Source organism: Cuculus canorus, chromosome 4 (genome assembly GCF_017976375.1).
Source record: "Cuculus canorus isolate bCucCan1 chromosome 4, bCucCan1.pri, whole genome shotgun sequence".
In the NCBI taxonomy this organism is placed as follows: Eukaryota; Metazoa; Chordata; class Aves; order Cuculiformes; family Cuculidae; genus Cuculus; species Cuculus canorus.
In genome coordinates this window covers 48974073-48996055 of record NC_071404.1, presented here as the reverse complement: position 1 = coordinate 48996055, position 21983 = coordinate 48974073, and the positions used below count along the sequence as shown (strand labels likewise).

General features: G+C 41.2%; 1 protein-coding gene across 9 annotated transcripts in view; it reads right to left on the bottom strand.

Annotated features, from left to right (window-relative positions):
• The window catches only part of CCSER1 (coiled-coil serine rich protein 1), a 695806-nt gene that overhangs the window by 654096 nt on the left and 19727 nt on the right, over positions 1-21983 (bottom strand). For 5 of the 9 annotated variants that reach the window (XM_054065340.1, XM_054065345.1, XM_054065347.1 and 2 more), the window contains exon 1: positions 17255-17420. The gene's annotated coding sequence lies outside the window, so the exon portion shown is untranslated. Of the gene's footprint in view, positions 1-16606; positions 16647-17254; positions 17421-18538; positions 21693-21983 lie in introns of those variants that run through there. The other 4 variants (XM_054065341.1, XM_054065343.1, XM_054065342.1 and 1 more) reach the window with 4 other exon arrangements.

Sequence of the window (21983 nt, the reverse complement as noted above, 5' to 3'; positions counted from 1 at the left end):
GGAGAAACCTAGCATGAGAGCTATGAATACTGGCTAGCCATTTGGACCATCCAGAGGACAGCCTGTGGGCCATCCCAGGCACATGGGACACTTCCATCTGGCCCATCTCCTGGAAGAGACACAGAACAGCTGCTCCAGTAGTGATCGCAGACTTAGCAGCCAAACACCTTTCCTTGAAAATAGTCTGGCATACAACAGAGATGCCACTTTTGCAGTCACCTGGGGGATGACATTTGCTGCTAAGGATGGAAGGAAGCACTTTTGCAGGCCCAGTCCCTCTTTTCACACCAAAAACTTGAGCCATCTTAGCCCTTAGGCCATATCAAAATAAGTTACTCCAAACAGATTTTAAGCCAATTTTAATTTAATATACAGGCTTTCAGGAAAGAGCCTTCTGTGAGAAAATGAACTGTATCTATATTTATTTTTTTAAGTCCCATTGAAACCAATTAGGTTAATTATCCTCTCTCCATCAAATTCCTTATTAAGTCTCCCCTAGTGCATAAGAACAAGAAGATGGAAGAGGCTAGATCATTTTCCTACTCTAAGCTGTAAAAAAAATAAATTCAGAGTAACCAGCATGAGCAGTGAAAAAAGCTTCCAAAGAAGCATACGTTAAGAATATGTTAGTGTTTAATTGAAGATACCTAGACTGCGGACTCTTTTGAAATAAACCCTCTTTTAATCTATCCATCACAGAGCCTTAAAAATAAAGTTTACCATGTGAGAGTGTGCACCACAGGAATAACTACTATTCTCAGATTTTAAGGATGGAGCAACCAAGATAAGCATAGCTTCAGACCTCCTATCTAACAGTCTACACAAATCAGTTCTTTCATTTCAAATTGTGGAAGTGATTCTACTTCCAACTACTGAACTATAACTAACTAACACACTGTTTCAAGAAGCTTCCTCTTACCTGCACTCACACTTCCATATTCCTATTTATCAAGTTCCTTTTTTTTCATTTTCCTGTTAACTCAAACAAATAGACCTTGTAACCCCTCAGGGTAAAATATTTTCTGATTCTTGAATAAGCTTCCGGAATTCTCTTTAAATTCTCCAAAAGCTGGCATTCTGTTTTTCAACATAAGACACCAAACTGACTCATTCCAGCAGGCGATCTCACTAATGAAATATATAGCAGGAAAACCACCTCCTTTAGTTCTGTTCAGTACTACCCCGTCCAAAGACACATTGAAGCCTAATGCCCAGTAGGAAACAGGGATAGGATACCCACTACTTCAGCAAGTCACTGTTTTTCCCATGTAGTTTAAGGGTGAACTAAATCTTTCCTTCCTATTCATGCGACGTTTCGTTTAGCTTACTTAAATGAACACTGTACAAGTGAATTCATCTTATTATGCAGTGCAGATTACTCTTTGAAATTTAACTCCTCTCACTATCTATACACTGACAACCTTTTCGTTCCTCTAGAACCTGAAAGTTTAAGAACAAAGTTTTGAAAAGAAGTGGTGCTAGTCATGGCCACAGCACTTTTCACACCACTATCTGTTAAGGGGTCAAACTATAACACACACAGGCTATACAAGAAAGTAGGAGAGATCAGTTTAAAACAAATACCTCAGAGAAAGGATTTTTGTTGAGAGGCTAAAATCCCATTAGCTAAAAGAAACCTAATATTAATCTGAAGTCATGTTACAGAATCTGAAATTACTTCAGCTGCCAAAAAATTGTTGTTATCATTTGATATGTAGAAAATAAGATCTCCCTTGTTTGGCCACATGGGACAGTGGATTATCAAAGTTTAAAAAAACAAGAAGAATATCAGCAGCATTCCCTTAGCTCATAGAATAAGATCGTCAGCTCATAAAAACTGCATTATCTTGGGCACCGCAGAGATAACTAGCTCTTGCAAGGATTTTCAGTTCTTAATTTCCACAACTGTAAAGACTTTTAATTTGAGGACATTTTGTGAATGCAGAACTTTGATCTGGCACAGTCATTCCTAAGATACAGACAGCCCACACATCTGCCTCAGGCACCCAAAACTGTTCTTCCCATGTCTACCATTCTCATGTCAGAATTCCTGCATATTTGGCAGCTGCATTTCACATCCAGCTTGTCCTGCATTCCCTTGAAAACACAGAGACTTTTAACCTTCGCCACACATTTTGGAATGAAGCTTCAAAGTCTACATACCCATTTTAAAAACTGCTTGCATCTAATTTCATTTCTCATAGCCAATGACAAACAGTAAACACAGATAATACATTTTAAGCATAAAAACCAACTAACCAATATTATTTTTGACTGCTTGTCACATCACAGCTGATCTAGAGAATGCATATGTATTTGGGGAGGCAAAAATCCTTTACACCAAAAAAACTTTAATACTTCATAATTACATTTTCTGAGAATATTCATTCCTTCCATCAAGTTGTGTGAAAAATCCTAATTAAGTACAGCCTTCTCTCTCAAACTCACAACTTTATTTTAGAGGATTTTCACCACAAAATTTAAAATCTTTGGCTGTCTATGCTTTACTGTACCCAAGCAGTGACATCACCGATTTCATGTCTTGAACTAATACTTCATTTCAATACAGCCTAAGGGTAGGAAACAATAACATACCTGAAACCTCTATCATAAGCCAAAAAAAAATTAGAAAGTAAAATCCAAAGGAGCAAGAGTTTCTGAAGTGTTTTAATTATTTAAAGTCTTTAAAATAAATCATTCACTGACTATTAAAAAATACAGGGATTATTTCTCACATTTCGTATCTGTAGGTTATTTTCTTATCTCCACCATGTGACTGGTCTGTGCTTTCTAGGGAAGAGTGCTGAAACCACAGTAACAGCCTGAATTACTTATGGATTTAGGAAGAGATTAACCCAGCTTTTCAGTAATGATAGTATTTTCTTAAAAGCCCATGGAGGTCATGACTAGCTTTAACGATATATTGTTTATTACACTCAAGACATTGACAAAATGTGATTTGGATGAATGAAGTACTTCAGCATGGATATAACATTCTTGTGAATTGTATGCCTTCCTCAGCTCTTAAAAAGACAACAGCCTGTTCCTCTACAGCAATCATAAATACTCATATTCCTTCCAACCACACAAACTCATACGCATCATAAAGTAGGGCAGGAGCTGCCAGAAAGCTATAGTCTTGCTAAAGTATATACCATCCTCCTCCTCCTGTAGTTTCAAATCCAGTGAGATCTCCCCAACACACAGAAACAGTGAAGTGACAGATGAATATAAAGGATAGACACCATCCAGAAAGCTAGCTAAAGGGTACAGCCATTTACATGGTATGGCTTTGGAGAGGCAGTTGGCTAACAAAGATGCAGGCTAAAAATCAGCCCATGAGCACTAAGATCCGAAGGATGAACAAGCTGGAAAGCACATGGTCCATCTTGCTGGAACAGACCTAGGAGATCTATTCCTTGTGAAAACTTCACTGCGTGAGCTGTTGTTTCACATACAGCATAAAAAGAAGGTCCCAAATCCAAAGCTGCTAGGCTAAGCAACTGAATCAAAGGATCCGAGGACCTGCATTGTTCTGGTGAAACAGAAGATCCACATGCTGCTCCATTTGAACAGACAGAGTCCAAAAGAGAGACAGAAGGTAAAAAACGCATAAAAGACTGTAATACACGGGAAGCCTGTCAAGCTGCTCACAATACATCCTTAGGGTGAACGAAGGGTAAGCACCAGGACAGATGGCAGAAACTTTTAAAGCCTACCACTGGCTTTTTTTCCTTGGTAATCAGATGTAGCTGTAGAGATTAGCACAACACAGTAAACAGTGTAAGGATTACACCGAAATTTGTCTCTGTATGTATCTACTCCTAGACAAATAAATACAAAATATATTCTGTTTCATCTCCAGTCAGGTTCCAGCTTACATCAAATCTGACCTCTCCAGAAAAAAACCCTCAGGTGTTAAATGGACAAAGTAAGGCACAAACGCTCTATTCAAGCACAGCACCTGTCTCCATGGGTCTTCATCTGATTTTGAAAACTAGATTCATGACAAAACATTGCACCCTTTATAAAAATCTTCCCAGCAGATATAACAGGCTATGATCCAGCATTCATTACTACAAAAGCACTTCTACATTTTTCATGCATTGATTAACTAATGGCAGAAACCTAGTTAACAGAGGGGGGGGGGAAGAGAAAAACCTCAACCAACCACACAAAACAAAACAAAAAACTAAAACCCACAAACCCCACGACAAAATTTCTCCTGAAATAATTTCACCTATGCACATTGCAGTGACTGGCATCTTTCCCTTAATACCACAAACATATGTAGAATATTACTTCATTGAGTTATATTGACTTCACTAAGAGCATTCTTTGAGTAAGGATTGTAGTACAGGGAATAAAGAGAATTACATTTTGTTCATAACAGCTTTTGACTTGGGAATCCATAAGACATCTAAACAGCATATTCTGGTTAATTTACTTTGGTATGTGAAAATTAACACTAGGGAAATAAAAATAATATATTCAAGGATTCTTTCCACCACTCCTGTAATTGTTTCTCTTGTCACGGATTCATTAAATGCCTCTGGTAAACCCCTAAGTATTATAGGTCTGCAGTATTCAAGATAATAAACTAGCTCATGAAACAACTTTCCTGAATAACAATCATTCATAATTGATAAATTACAAAAGGTCTTTCTAATACACACATACAATAAACAGAGGGTAACTGAAGTGCAACCAACACTGACTGAAGAACAGGTAACATGAACGAAGGTAAAAATATCATGGTGCCAAAGCAAAAATCCCAGCTTTAAAAGGATGCTTTACTCTCAAGTCACTTTGTTGTATCCTGCAGACCAGTTTATCTACCTGAAATTTTCATTCTAATAAAGAGGTGCATTTTCTGCACACAAGCTCAGCAAATGGTTTTGCAGGAACATGGCACTGCACACCTGTCTGACAAACAAACCAACCTCAACTTATATATAAACATGCTCTTGAATAAACACGCTCTTGAATAAACACTGTAGTGCCCTGCCCAAACTGTTTTCCAAAATAAATAACCACATGAGGAGGTTTTTGCTGTTGTTACTGTGCCAAACCTCATAACATATCATTATTTTTCACAGTCACTGTACTGGTTTTGGCTAGGATATTTTTTTTTTTCATAGTAGCCAGTATGGGGCTGTGCTTCGTATCAGTGCTGGGAACAATATTGATAATAGAGGGATGTTCTAGTTATTTCTGAGCAGTGCTTACAGAATCAATGCCTCTTCTGCTTCCCACACCACCCCGCCACCAAGTGGGCTGGGGGTGCACAAGAGGTTGTGAAGGAACACAGCTGGGACAACTGACCCCAACTGACCAAAGGGATATCCCTGACCATATGACATTGTGCTCAGCATGTGAGACTGGGGGATGAAGGAATGATATCTGGAGTGATGGCATTTGTCTTCCCAAATAATCGTTACATGCGATGGAGCTCTGCTTTCATGGAGATGGCTGAACACCCGCTTGCTGATAGGAAGCAGTGAATTAATTCCTCGCTTTGCTTTCCTTGGTTGCTTGGCTTTTGCTTTACATATTAAACTGTCTTTATCTCAACCCACAAGTTTTCTCACATTTACCGTTCCGATTCTCTTTCCCACTCCAGTGGAGCAGAGTGAGCAGGCAGCTGTGTGGTACTTAGTTGTTGGCTGACGTAAAACCACAACAGTTATTCTCCTCAGTATTTATTCCATATGTTCTGCAACATAAATTGTGGTCACCTACAGTTCAGAAATATGCCTTCTAAATCACAGAATCAGAATCACAGAATCACAAGGTTGGAAAGGACCCATTGGATCATCGAGTCCAACCATTCCTAACACTCCCTAAACCATGTCCCTAAGCACTTCATCCACCCGTTCCTTAAACACCTCCAGGGAAGGCGACTTGACCACCTCCCTGGGCAGCCTCTGCCAGTACCCAATGACTCTTACTGTGAAGAATTTTTTTCTGATATCCAACCTGAACCTCCCCTGACGGAGCTTCAGGCCACTCCCTCTTGTCCTGTCCCCTGTCACTTGGGAGAAGAGGCCAGCTCCCTCCTCTCCACAACCTCCTTTCAGGTAGTTGTAGAGAGTAATAAGGTCTCCCCTCAGCCTCCTCTTCTCCAGGCTAAACAACCCCAGCTCTCTCAGCCGCTCCTCATAAGACTTGTTCTCCAGCCTCCTCACCAGCTTTGTTGCTCTTCTCTGGACACGCTCCAGAGCCTCAACATCCTTCTTGTGGTGAGGGGCCCAGAACTGAACACAGTACTCGAGGTGCGGTCTCACCAGTGCTGAGTACAGAGGGAGAATAACCTCCCTGGACCTGCTGGTGACCCCATTTCTGATACAAGCCAAGATGCTGTTGGCCTTCTTGGCCACCTGGGCACACTGCTGGCTCATGCTCAGTTGGCTGTCAACCAGCACCCCCAGGTCCTTCTCTTCCGTGCAGCTCTCCAGCCATTCTTCCCCCAGTCTGTAGCGCTGCAATATTAGCACAAAAAATATTAGCACAAAGGCCAAAATACTGAAACTTACCATTCCATACAGCTGTTAAGCTTCTCTTGCCACAAAGACTCTATTGTTTTATTTCTAAGCTCATTTTCTACTAAAGTAGCAAACCACTTAAAAGACTTTAGTAGGATGGTGTACTAATTGAATACAAATATTTGTATGTTGTAGTCTCAACTAAGCGGTAAGTGTTTTGCTATTGCACAGAAAAACAGATGCCTTCATCCAAAGTTTTCCACCACTTCTCTACTTTTAACATACTTCCTTAAACCAGAGATACAATGGAGATGTTGAATAGCGACAGTTCTACTAGTTTCCCCATCTTCGATTTGGTATCTGTAACTAGGATCTTTTTTCAGTTACTCACACTATGGACAGCACAATACACAGCACACTATGATGTTCAGCACAATACACAGCACACTATGTTGGCACAGCTTCTGCTCTACCAAACACGTATGTGCATTAGTTCAATGCAAAATCAATTAAACTGCACCCTCTTTACCACAGGGTTTGTTTGGGCTTTCCCCATGCTTTTCTGATGACAGACAACAAGCAGTTATCAAGTCTGGCCTTCTTTGCTTATGCCAATAAGTTTGCTGGGTGTCAATGAAAATAGTAATTCAAAGACATAAAACGTTACTTTTTCAGTCAAAAGCTTAGTTTAACAAAACTCCATACCTGCAACATGCTTCCTAGAGGACTTCAGGTAGATAAGCATTTTAAACAAATACAAAGCCAAATCTTCAGGTAGTGTAAATGGACATAGCATACAGGCTTAAACAAATCAATTCTCATCAGGCAGTCATCAGTCCAACACCCTGCACGAGTGCTCCAACCTACACTTTTGGAAAAGGTGATATGAAAACAACTCAGGAGGAGGGAGGAAGACCACAAAAACAAACAAACAAAAAAAACCCAAACAAAAACATCAAGAAAGAAAGCCACTCAGGCTGTTTTCTCACATATCATTATGAGCACCAGATCTAAGAAGGCCTATACAGATCTGCATCCTGTGGTTAGTTTATTTTAATGTTGAAGAAGCTCCCAGCAGCCAGGACACGTACAAGACTCCTTCCTCTCTCTAGTACTGATCACAGAATGAGCAAACCAAGCAGCTTTTCTCTCAGCCAGAGAACTTACATGAGTCTCTTTCTCTTTCCTCCGATTTCTCAAAACTTACTAAAACTTTAATTAAGGTTTTAAGGCTTCTATTTTTTTGTCAAATATTGCTGAAAGCAACCAAAAAGTTAAAAATACCTAGTGCAGGTTAGTATACAAACAATACAACAGGACAGTACAAAAGCAAGTACTGTTTCCATAGAAAATAAAAATAAGCTATATTTTCACCCTACTATGTTTTCATCTATCCTCTGACGACAGTTTACCAAATGTTTGCAAGCTTCCATTTCAACTTCCAGGCGAAGAAGAACGAGAGGAGAGCAAACAACATATCAAGGGAGAAGTGCTAAAGGCAGTGTAGTTCAACAGCCTGCCTACTCCACCCTTCTGTCCCTCAGCCATCAGCAGTCACTGCTCAGTCTAACAAACACAAGGCCAAACAGAAGCTAAAAGCAAAAGATGCATATGACTCCATTGAAGGAAGCAGTACCATAACACCACCTGAGGATCTAAACCCATAAGCACATAAAGGTAAACAGCATTTTATGCCTTTGGTTTTTTTCTACTAAAAAAAGTCTCCTTAGATTTCATATAGTTTCTGGGTTTTTTACTATTTAAATTGGAAAGAAATAGCGGTTTCTGAAAACCAGTAACAAAAACCTGGACAACAAAAGAGTTCAAGTCCTGCACCTTTTTTTTTTTTCTTTTTAAACTGGGGGAGTGTGCCATCTTCACTGTCCTTTCGTGCCTTCCTCAAATCCTTGAGTTGAAACAGTTGTTCAGTTCCTCACCAACAGCTCTCGTGCCTCTCTCAAGCTGTTCTGTGTCATGTCAAGTCTTGTTTTATTTTCACTATACTAACTCTTTATGACAAGGACTTAGCCTATATTTAGAAAATGCTGCATAAAGATATAGTGCTGTCTAAGTGCTTTACGATTTCTCTGGAGTTCAACTTCAGCATTTTAGAAGTTGTATGTATTGTCCTGGGCAATTGCAGAATATAAGGGAAAAAGGATCATTAAAGTGAGCAGAGAATTGCTTCCTTTATACACACATTTTTTCCCTTCATTATTCTCAAAGCATATGAATCACAATAAAATAACTACACTGTAGCATCTCAAACAGATTCAAATGAAAGCATGAGAAAACAGGAACTCTAAAATTCTCACACCCCTTTTCCAATAGTAACTTCTTGCTCACCTTCTTCAGTTATTAGTACCATCCTCAGGCCCACTTAAACTAAGGCTACAAGTAACATGTGTACTGCTAACATACAGCTTTCAAAACTGAATTTAGGGAATATTAAATTCCTTAAAACCAGGATGAGCAGTATTTTTGTTTCATTTTGTTATTTTCTGTCCCTCATTTATTAAGTATCTAGAGATCTGAGAGTAGATTTTAAAAGCCATGAACTTATGTTTGGATTTTACTGTAATAGTGCAAGTAAGTAAAAGAAATCCTTTTTTCTGAATCATTCACTATTCTTCACCTAGATGAGAGCGTGGCTTTCAACTGAAAGCACTACAGCTTACCTTCTGACTTTCCACAAAGAATATCTGTATTGTACACGTAAGTACGCAGCATTTAATCCAAACAACTGACCCTCACAGTGTCTAGGGAACATGATGTATCCCTGCATGGCTTACCTAAAAACTCCATTCATGTCCTATTAATGCCCTAGTCCTCTTCACCTGCTACCACTCTTAATCTGAAACTACAATAACTATAAATGATATACGTCTCCTGACAAAGAAGATGCAGATGCATAATCAACTTATTAGGCCTTTAGCAGTGCCACATACGGTAGTTTTAAGCATTCCCTTGTCTCAGGTCAAACAATTTTAAAATTTGAAACTAACTTTTCTGTACATTAAAAATACACACAAGTATAACAGCTGCAGATCTGACAGTCTGAAACAGCTTTGTAGCTTCCGATTCTGATTTCTGCCTATTAAAAGTTTAATCTGCAACAAAAACTATCATTAACAGACTCCCTTATGAAAGGCCATGAGCAAGTACTGGTGTGAAATCTGCTGAGACCCTGCGGCAGTCAGCCACCAAAAACTTATTTGACCATGATCAGGATGTTACAATGAGGGCTTAGAGAGGATAGAGATTACCTTGTGGCGAATGCGACTAATCCCTGAATTTCTTCTAACAGCCTTCCTGTGGTAAAGCAGAACCAAGGCACAGAGCTGGGAGAACATAACAGCTGATTTTCCTTTCATCCCCCATCAATTCTCCTCTATGTCTTTCTCTTCCCCCATCTCAGCAGACGCCCCAGAGTTTACTAGCAGTAAAATAAAGATTAGCAGATACGAAGCAGCCATTTGTGGTGTCAATTTTTAACAGATGATGAACTAATCTCTGTATTCCTTTTCCGTCTACTATTCCATCTACTCCACGTGCATGTCTTCCAACACTATCTTCTCAACCTTATTTTGAAATACAGGTTTTTTCCATACCTTGTACTCTTTCTCCTGCCTTCACATTGTTCATCAGCCTCTGAATATTTAAAATCTAGGCAAACATTTCAACATCCTTGGTCTTTTTAATCTCTTCTCCAGATGGACTTCGTAAAAAAAACTCTAAATGTTTTGTTTCCCACCTGATATTGTGCCCATACCTAATTACCATTAGTACAGAATAGGTGCCCATAGGCACAGAACAGTTTATTTTCAGACACACTAAACTTATTCATGTTAACTGTACTACCAATGCCTTGATCATTCTGAAATTCCTACTCCTACTCTTGCTGACCCTCAACGCACTGTATGAAAAAAAATTATAAACTTAGAGGTACTATGATTTCAATGACGTAAGAAAAAACATTGAAACAGTACATGCTCAGTATGTTTTGCAAATCAATCCTTGAGAAAAATAAATGCTATACAAAGCAAACTAACAGACACTAGAGTATTATTTAAGGGTATAATAAGGGCCTCATTAAAATCAGTAGTGGCTTTGCCACTGGCTTTTAAACTCTGTGAGAAACGTTAGCCCCATATCTGTTATATTTAAGAAAATGGGTTCAAAAGACTAACAAATTAGGATGCTTGAGTCTTCTACCTACAACATATTCACTGAACTAACTATAGCTACAAAACGCTAGAGTATTCACACAAAACTAAACAACATTAAAAACCTCATTAAACCATTAAACCTCACAGTGAGAGCAGAACCTGCTATTACCTTTGCATACCACATTCCTTATGCCACATCTACTTTTAGGAAAGGAGAATAAAAGATATCTACATGGTTCTCCCACCTCAAGATCCTTGGCAGCTCATTAACCTCTAATAGAAGGAATCCACATAAAGCAATTAGAAGACTTTCCCAGACTGCCTCTGGAAGACATACAGGTGTACTTCCACATACAACATGGGTTGTTCTTTTCCATATAGTGAAGTACTCCTGCAACAAGGGATTATACAACATTTGCACTTCCATATGCATACCAAAACTAATATTTGTGTTATATATCAATTTGTAAATGCCATTTCCTACAGATTCTGTGTGTTTTAATGCCAGCTGGCAACTAAGCACACAGTGGGATGGGGAAAGAGAATTGGAAGAGTAAATGTGAGGAAACTTGTGGGTTGAGATAAAAACAGTTTAAAAAGTAAAGCAAAAGCCAGACATCCAAGGAAAGCAAAGCAAGGAATTCATTTACTACTTCCTATCAGCAAGCAGGTGTTCAGCCATCTCCAGGAAAGTGGAGTTCCATTACATGTAATGATTACTTGGGAAGACAAATGCCATCACTCCAAACGCCACCCTCTCATCCCTTCATCCCCCAGCCTTACATACTGAGCATGAAGTTATATGGTCAGGAATACCCCTGGAGTCAGCTATCCCAGCTGCGTCCCTTCCCAACCTTTTGCTGGTGGGTCAGTGTGAGAAGGAGAAAAGGCCTTGACTCTGTGTAAGCACGTCTCAGCCATAACAAAACCATCCCTGTATTATCAATACTGCTTCCAGCATGAATCCAAAACACAGACCCATACTAGCTACTGTGAAGAAAATTAACTCAATCCCAGCCAAAACCAGGACACCCCAAAAAATTAACATTAAATATCAAGAAATATTAAAAATGTAATATATATTGATATTATCTATAGTTACTTGATTGTTTTAAGCAGAAATAGTACCTTGCATCCATAGCTGAATGCACGACCTGCTCTCAAGGTATTTGAAAGGCCTGTAATATGAAAGAATGTACACCAACTTGCAGCAACACTTCACTTAAATAAATATGGAGAAAGCCACTTCATTTTCCCCACTGCTATTTTCGCAGAGTCACCTCCCTTCAACAATAGAGAGACTAAAGTAATAAGTATGGTGACAAGTAATAAAGAAAATGAAAGGCAATCTTATTTTTGGTATTTTGACTGTCATTCTATTTCTATTGTAGTTGTACCACAACATGTTCAGTTGGTCATCAAAAATCCAGTCTGCATATTTTAAAGTTATAAAAGCCACCAAGGCTCCCATACAAACTAAGAGCAGTTCTGCCACTGGCTTTGATGATCAAAACTTCTCCAAGAGCTGATAGCAAAACTTAACTCTTCTCTTCCCCTCTCGTCACCAGCCATATAGTAAAAAAATTAATACAATACACTTTAATATATGAATACATAAATCAGTCAGGATAGTTTAGAAATATGCCTATATTATATTTCCATCACAGCAATAAATAGAGGTAGAAGACACTGAAGAATTTGGAGCTACTACCCAGCATGAAGCACAAAATACAAAGCACATACAAAATGCTGGCATATTCAGTTACCTGCAGAGGGGGCAGAGCTACTACCATTACCACCTGGGCACAGCACACCTCTCCTACCACATTCTGGCTCTATCAAGTGACTGTCTTTCTCAGGGTCTGAGATTTTGCTGGTGTAGCTAACAATGGCAGGTCAACATCTCTGGAAAGTGACATTTGCACACGTGTCATTGCTCCACAAGTTCAGCCTCGAATGACAAGGCTTGGACTACGTAACAAGCAACATATAGATGAGGAACCTGTTGAATACTTCTATATGCTCACCTATACGTAAATATTACTGTACTACACAAAAGAAATCAAGAAATCACTTGAGAGCTGCTACTTTCACATTAAAACATTTGAAGAGATCACATCAAGACGGCACAGCAAAGAATGAGCAGAAAAAAGCCTGAAAACAAGAGCAGAAGCAGCAAAAACAGAGAAGAAGACAGCCAGAGCTGGAAATGCACTGGAACCAACATATCTTCCGAAGCAATGACTTGCACTACCAAAATGTATAGGCAAAGAGTATTTTTAAAAGCTTCCTACCAGTCTGGCACAACTGGTTCTTCACACTGGAAAACAGCTGTGACCCTCAGAAACACTACTGACTGAGCTAGATTCTCAAATTCCTGATATGCTAGAGCATTATAAAAAATTAAGTGGTATTTCCTTAAATAATGTAACAGTGTCATTACATTCTTGGAGTGCTGAATTGCTTTCTCTAAAACTTAACAACAAAACCAAATTGAAGCAAAGCCTTTTCTCCTAGACTGAAAAAAAATAATCCACTAGTTATTAATCCTTACAGAGAAAATGCTGCATAACTTGGCAGATACAGAAACTTTTCACAGATCCCGCTGAAGGATTTGGGTGTAAACTTACCAAAACAGAACATACTAACACAGCTAAGTCATTAAGACAAGACTGTGGGACTCAGGATGCGTATTTGGGTTGAACTGTCTTTATCATAAACCAGCTGTGTGACTTCAACACAATCACTGCCTCCATTTGTGATCTACAAAGAAAATAATTACACATTCATACCTCAAAAACTCAGAGGCTTTCATGGCAACAACTAGGGAAAAACATTACCATCTATACTCATCTCAGAACATTTAGATACAAAACATCATTATTCAGATCTTATAATACACTTCAACAGTTTATTTGGGGACAGAATACAAAATACAGACTATTGCAGTCATTCTACAATTTTCTTGCTTTTTCCACATCCAGGACTTTTCTGCTTTTACTTATTGCTTATTTTATTATAAAGCAGCTGTCCTAAAGAGGACAGATCACATTTCAGGTAAAAGAAGTAAAACTTTGTAGTAAACATTAACATTTTGTTGCTACACAATCAAGAAATAACACTATAAGCCTTCAGTCACAGAGTGTGTGTGTTTATATAACCTAAGCAACACACGTAACACAGTGAGAACAAGTCAAAAAGCAGTAAGTACAAGCAACCACACGTTTAACCAGCAAACAGCTATACAGGTTTTATATATCTGCATGTAAAATATATGTCTACATCTTCCATAATCTCAAAGTTATAGGCCCTTGCTGAAGCACAGGAATATACATAAAATGTTACAAGTACCAATCACACTATGCATTCTAAGTGCTTATGAGTTGTGTATTTTACACATTTTTCTCACACAGCCAGCACAGTCAACAACTAAGATCTAATGCAAAAGCATATTTACTTTATCAAGTTAATCCAGTTTACTATCATTGCAGAAAACTGCCAAATAAATGCAGTAATGATAAAAACCTGATGAAGCTGCATAGTTGTTCCTCAGGAAACTAACCCAGCCTCTACTTGCCATTATTGATGTTGTACATTTCCTTTTCCTTCCTAACACTCATGTCAAGCCCCTCCAACTGTAGCAAAACTACTTGTAAGGGGAGACCTGAAAACACTAAATCTTGTAAAAAGCAGTAACTTCTGCAAGGTAGGGGAAGAACTGAACTACATCCTCTAACAAGCTGGTGGTTGCTCCAAAAATAAAGTATGCATGGCTTACAAATTTGACTTGAAGTGTCTGTACGATTTCTTTTCCATTAATACTCTCATTGGCATAGAAATGCTATTTCATCTCATGCTTTACTTGTATCAACCTCAGAAAAACAACTGTGCAGCTTTCACTTCTTACCTCGCCTCAAAGGCCTCTAACACCTGGTAAATACACAGTCTCGTTACATTAGGACACCTGCAGAAGTACAGTGAAAACAATTCAGGAACAAACTCCGTGAGTAAGTCATGTCCTCAGAACATGCAGTTTTTTATGTCTTTCAAAATCTATCCTCATTTACTTTGACAAAATACTTTTCTTCATGACTTCTATCTGTGCAATTCGCACCATGATATAAAAATAAAATAAAATTAAATTAAAAAAAAAAAAATACATCAACCTTCTGCAGTTCTGATCTTCCAACTACTCCGAACAGGCTAATCTAACAAAGCCATTGTATCTTCTATGAACCTTCATGGAAGAGTAGGAATTTGTCCAGATGGATCAACATCTCTACATCTCTCTTGCAACTTATTAAACACTCCATCTAGCAAATAAAAACATTTCTAAATAATATTTTCAGTTGCACAGCATCCAGCTTTTAACTACAAAGGCTTATATGAGGTATTGGGCTTGAGTCAAGAGGGAGAAGTTCAACCACACACATACAACTTAGGCAGTATGTGAGAGAGATCGTGATCTCACACAACCATATGCTTAGACACAAAGATACAAGATGCTTTTTCAGCATCTTCTGTGACTAACAGACTTAATTATCAAACGCTGTCTCTTGTAACCCAGACGTGATACATAACCCACACACTGTTCCAAATCCTCCTTCTGGTAGGGCTCCCCAAGTCTATCGCCATACTCAGGCCCTGCACCAAGCTCCCCAGAAGGCAGGCCTTGCTCAAGCTGACATGCAACAGCTATTCCAAAAAGTCCTGCCAGGGTCTACAGTCAGGGCTACAGGACTCCACCCTGTGGGCTAAGAACTTTCCTACCGAACTGAATTCCCCCCGGAACTGCCAGAGAAAGCTGCTGCACTTGGTATCCCTGCAAGCCAAACCAGGCAAGTTCTTCAGACCTTGAGGATCATTGCACTCCAGACTCCAAGTTGTAAAGGAAACCAAATTTACAGAAAATATCCCTTGTTTGAATTATATACTTTCAGCAGGTCCTGGACAGCCATGTATTACCTCCTCCTGAAACACTGACACCTCTTTAGGGGATGCTGCTCTCCATTAGGGATGCTAGAGAGGAATAGCATTTTTTCAAAATTTTTTAAAATTTTTTTCAGGGTGAAAAGAGTTGTCATGATGTCTCTAAAAGGACTTTTAAGACTAATTGTTCCTCTGGGTTATTCCATGTCTGAGTCATCCCTTTCCCTTTCTAAGAAAACATTCTTGCGATATTTTTTACTGTTTCTACAATAATTCTCCATCCTATGGCAGCCTCAAAACTCATGGCTAAAGCAAGCCACTGCAGAGATGATCACCAACGCAAAAGAAAATTATGTACTATTACTACTTTTAGCCCAATAAATACAAACATTGCCGTCCTTTGTACCAACTGCATTTGTACTACAGCGTCACGTAAAATGAGGAGTTGTAAAGAGGACAAGAAGCCTCCTGAATGATGAGGCGCAATGTCTTTGCTATCTAAGCTTTTCCAGTTCATTAATATTTCACTTTTATATATTCCTCGGCTGCTTTTACAGCATGTTCCTTTCTCTCCTTCTTAAGCATAGCAAAGAGAATTCTTTGAAGTAACTAGTAGACCTTGCCTTACACACCCACCTCCGTGCCCCCTGAGAGTTTAACACTTCAAGTGCGATATATACTGGATAGAAAAACACATCTAGCATAGAAAGGGATAAGAGAAGATTTCAAGTCTCCTTTCCAGCTATATTCAACTATAAAGGTGTGTGGTAAGAAAATAAAGCGTACCGCAGCTTCTCTCTATGCCAAAGCACTTACTGTTGTCAATCTCAAAGGTGAGAGGAAGACATAAAGCTGGGGGGAGAGGGGGTGTCCCTTCTCTGTGGAAAAAGCAGAACCACCCCGTTCTTTTGCAAGACAACTCGCAGCGACATTCTTTTCCTTGCCAAAAGTGAAAGAGAACCTCTTTCAGCCAGGAGAGGCAACACAAAAACTATCTACAGGAAACACGGGATTGTCACAAACCTCTTCCATAACAAACACTACCATCGCCATCTGCTCCGCTTTTTAAGCATGCGATTTTGGAGAACACAAGCAGCATCCTCCAGCTCCTGCCTCCAAAGCCAACCCCAAAGGCCACAGACGATCGGCAGGGGCGGCCCTACCCATTCACGTATGTGAAACCGCTTCTCCTCGTCACCCGCACAGGTTAATTGCGGAGTGCTTAATAAACTAGGAGGAGGGAAGGCGAAGGGGAGGCTAGGGGGAGAAGTAGGGAAAAAAAAGGGGGGTGGGGAGAAGGAGGGGAAAAGGGGGTATGGGGAATGACACACCAAAAGCAAAGGGAAAAAAAAGGGATGTTATCTTCTTCCCCTTCACCTGCAGGAGCAAGGCCGGAGCCGGCTGTCAGAGCCGCGGCCCCCGCGCTGTGCCGCACCGCAGCCCCGCGCCTCTCCCCACAGTACCTGCGGGCGCCGAGATCCGCCTCCCCCCCCCAACCCCCGCCGCTCCCGGGGATCAGCTCCGCCGCGGGTCGGCGCACGGAGCCGCCGGCGGGGAAGGCGAGGCCAGGCGGGGAAAGAGGGGCTGCCCCGGGCTGACAGCCGCCCGCGTCGCCCTCGCCCCCGGGCGGCGAGGCGCCCCCATCGCTCAGCCCCGCGGGAGGCGCCGTACCTCGCCGGGCTCCGCCAGCGCCCGGGGCGCTCGCCGGGGGAAGGTCCGACCCTCCCGGTACTGGGGGGAGGAATGACCGGTCCGGAGCGGCAACGCGTCCGTCTGTCCGTGCGTCCGTCAGTCCGTCATGCCGCGGCCGTGGGTGTGCGTGTGTGCGCGCGGCGGGCGGGGGGAGGCGGGGGCGGTGCGGGGCGGCGCTTGGAGCGGAGCGTGTGCCCGTGTGGGAGCGGGGCGGGGGTGCTGCCTGTCCCCGGCTCTGGCCGCATCCGCGGGTCCCGGGAGTGCTGCGCGTCCCTCTGTCTGTCCGTTGTCCGTGTGTGTGCTCGCAGGTCACGGGAGCACTATGTGTCTGTCCGTGTGTGCACATGTGTCGTGGGAGTGCTGTGTGTCACTGTGTCTGTCTGTCCATGTGTGTGCACTCATGTCTCAGGAGGGCTGCATGTCCCTCTGTCTGTCCGTATCTGTGTGTGTGTGTGTTAACATGTTAGGGTATGCTGAATGTCCCTGTGTCCATCCATGTGTCTGTGTGTCCACTCGTGTCGTGGCTGTGCTTTGTGTCCCTATGTCTGTTCACTGTCTGTGTATATGCACACATGTCATGGGAGTGCTGCGTGTCCCTGTGTCTGTCTGTGTGTGCACTTGTATCACGGGAGTGTTCCATGTCCCCTTATCTGTCCCTGTATGTGCACTTATCATAGGAGTGCTCCATGTCCCCTTGTCTGTCCATGTATGTGCACACATGTCATGGGAGTGCTGCGTGTCCCCGTCTGTCCACTGTCCATGTGTGCGCACACATGTCACAGGCATGCTGCGTGTCCCCATGTCTGTCCATGTGTTTGTGTGTCCTCTTGTCTGTCCACATCTGTCTGTGCGTGTGTGCACACTCATGTCATGGGAGTGCTGCGTGTCCCTGTCTGTCCGTACATCTGCCCATGTGTATGCACACGTGTCGTGGGAGTGCTACATGTCCCTGTCTGTCCATGTGTGTCCACACGTGTCACAGGTGTGCTACATGTCCCTGTATCTGTCCACTGTCTGTGTGCACACATGTCACAAGAGTGCTGCATGTCTGTGTGTGCATGTGTACACTTGTGTCATGAGTGCTCTGTGTCCCCGAGTCTGTCTGTGTCCATCTGTCCGTCCCTCCCCACCACAGCCCGGGTTCAGCACCAGTGCAGGGCAGCTCGGGCTTCCCCGGACGAGAGGCGAATGGGCACTGGGAGGTGGAGAGTCAGAGTCTCCCCCAGTAGGAATTCTGCAGCGCTCCAATGTGTTTGCACTCACCATCTGCTCAGGGATTTGTACTTATTCTTTTCCCTTTCCCGCAGGGCGGCAAGCCTGTCTGATTTCACTTCCTCATCCTCTTCTCAGATACATGTTTTGTAATTATTTTCCAGTTGCTCCATCACCATCCCGTCACGTTGCGGGTCCTGGGAAGGGAACAAGGAAACAAGGCAGATCTCATCTGCACCACTGTGACAGGAGGAATGATTCCCCTGGAATATTTGGTCAGGGCAGAAGTCTATTACGTGACGTGTAAATATAATTAATTCAGTTCTTTAATCAATGCAGAAAGGAAAGGTAGAACAGGAATAACCACCTTCTCGGCAACTTTATGAAAACTCACTCTATATTCCTTCTGTTTTTTCTTGCCAAGTTATACAGGATCCTTGCTACCAAAGAGAACTAAGGATATCATTTTAGTAAAATGAGCGACAATTCACAAGGGGCAGACTGCAGGTACGTGCCCTGTCCCATAGTGTTACAGAAATTAACATGCACGATTTGATGCATTGAAGAAACACTTCAGCTTTGCAGACTTAAGTCTCCACAGAAACAACGTTCTTTGATCTGTCGCATCATTGCTCATCCTGAAACTGAAGTACCTAAAGAAATTTTAACTATTAGCCTTATACAGAGAAATGCAGATCAGAATGAAGTCAATGAGAGTTTTGAAGAATTTTGAGTAAAACACATTTCCGCAAAACACAACTACAACTTAACAGCAACAATAAGATTTTGCTGAAATTCTGAATGAGAATTGTATAAGAGTGCAGAAGCAGTTGTGTCTGTGTCATACACACTTGGTATGAAAGTGCCAGCAAACTGAATGCTTATAAATATGTCTTTACAAAAGCTGAGCTTTCAAGCAAGTTCACCATATCTAATTATATTTAAATATAACTGTCACTGTGTTCACTGTGTTCAAGAGACTGTTCTATGAGATGCAATAACAAAACCTAAGTGTGTTTCTCTTTCTCCTTGGGCCAAATAAACCTAAAACAGATTAAATGTTCTACAGACACGCAGAAAAGCTTAGAGTATGCAGCACATGATAGTAGCACAACGATACCACACAGACAGAACGAGATTTTTAGTAACCCATCATCCACGTTTAACAGGCAAAAAAATCTCACAGGACGCCACTTCAAGAGTAGATATTCATTACTGGAAGTACCTACCTTCATGATCTGGGAATTTCAAACAAGAGTGTGCAGTAATCAGATCATTTTACTGGGAACTAGTTCACAACGCGGCAAAGCATTTAAGCATGTACTCAACCCTCTGTGCATGAGTCATCTCAATGAAGACTAGGGTGTTTTCTGTAATTGAAATAACGTATTTGCTTCGCTGCTTTATTAAGCTCAGACAGCCTTGAAGTTAGAGGCAGAGGAATCTGTGTTTCGCTGTATTGGGGTTCTGCTGAGAGTCTCACCTGATTTTCAAACTCCATCTCTCATCCTTCTCCTTCTTCCTTCTATTCAGCAAAAGATTCCCAGAGCCTCCTAATGCTTAAGTGACTGACTGGACCATTTCTATAAGCTCACCTGCCTGCTACTGCCCTGAAAGGTGAGCCCCTATGATTAAGCAGCACTTTCAGACATACAAGTGATGTTTCCGGTGAAACTCACAAGGCTTTGATCAGCTCAGTGATACAGGCATATGAACAACAGTCAGCAGCTAGAGGTCGCGTGGAATAATGGCAGTTTCCACCACTATATTACATTCTAGTTATTTGGAAGGAAAAAAGCCACAAGCATTCTAATAAAATTAAGCATCAACCGATACCCATTTTGACGTAGGTTTGCTAACTGAGACCCCAGCAAATAGCTGCGGGAGGAAGAACTTTTACAGTCACCACACCCTGGACCTGCCCAAGCACACATAACCCGATTTTCTTTCCCAGCAGTTTCTTACTGGTATGGCCTCAATGACTTAATCAGAAATCCTCTCTGTACAAGAGGATACTTCACTACAATCTTCATTAGGTTTTGTTAACAAAACAAAACCTTAAGAGGAAGTTCCAGACTCTGAGATGTGCAAATTCACCAAGAACGAGACATTCTCATTGACTGAGAAGTAGGTGTACTGAAAGTGACTGCAACTGACGTGTCTGATTCCTTCCCATCATCTGTGTGCTCCTTCTACTCCCTCTCAGTTTGTGTTCATTCCTTGTTGCCTGACCAACGATTTCACATGATCCCCCATGGCTGATGCTGCCTCCTCCCTAATAAGAGGGATATTCACCTCTGTTTTGTAGGAGCATTTTACTAGCCTCAAAGGAACCGGTTCTGGGAGTACAGCTAAGTACACCAAGCAGTGACTCATGACCACAGGGTGGGAGAGTTACCTAACCTTGGCACTGGGATACTCTGGGGCATCTCAGCAAGTCCAGGGGATGTGTGGCTGTATGGACTTCACTGGAGGTTTTTCTCCAACAATACTGTTTGAGCCGGGTTGGGGAAGGGGTTGCTACTCCACAGCCAGTCATGATGAAGTACTCTGCTTAGGTCCTGTTTTACCTCACCGCCACAGGAGAGGGCAAAGGAGGCCTTCTGTACCATTTTTTTTTTCTACTTTCCTTTCAAGAAACATCTATTAAGCTGAGCACTGTCATGCTAATCAATATGTATTGGTTTTATATTGCATACCATCATATCCACTTACACCTTTGGAGCGAAGATTAATCAAGTGACCTTCCACTTGCTGTATAGTGTCACGTATGTACAATGTACTGGATAAAGACTGTCATTGAAAATGGGTCAGTTTGTTAAAAGTAATGAATTTTATCATGCTAACATTAAAATCTCAAAGGAAGTTGAAGTCCACTTCAGTTAATCATAAAAGAATAGCGATCTGAAGCCATTTTTAAATTAATGTTCATGGGTTTTGTTGCCTGCTTTTAAACAGGCTATAAATCGATTTATAGTCTGTCACTGGGCTCCCACAGTGCCAATGGCACAAATGACACTGCTTTTTAGGAAGACAACCACCTTCACTACTGAGGCCAGAAAGAACAATTACAAATGGAGAATTTCTATTAATTCAAAAAGAGAAATAATACTCACACTCTCAAAATTTAGTTTGTTAAACTACACAAAGAAATGTTGTTTGACAAGCTCTCTGGTGAGATAACTAACATGAATTTACCTTTGATGAAAAATCTCCATTTCAGCACCAAAACAAAAAAAATTAAAAAAAAAAAAGAAGTCATTCTCCATGCTCTTGCTTAGTCTGCTAAAACAGCTCAGTTTGGGCTTTGTGGTTTCTTTTCACACAGATTCAAACAGTTAACACAGCTCTTATCATCATCTATTGCAGGAAATTGTGATGGCAGTGAATTTAAAACTGTACCACAGAAGGGCAGCAAAAAGATTTCTCTATAATGAAACAGCTTTGTGAACACATTTTTTTAGCTAGTCCAATTTTAAGCGTTGTTGGTGTGCCA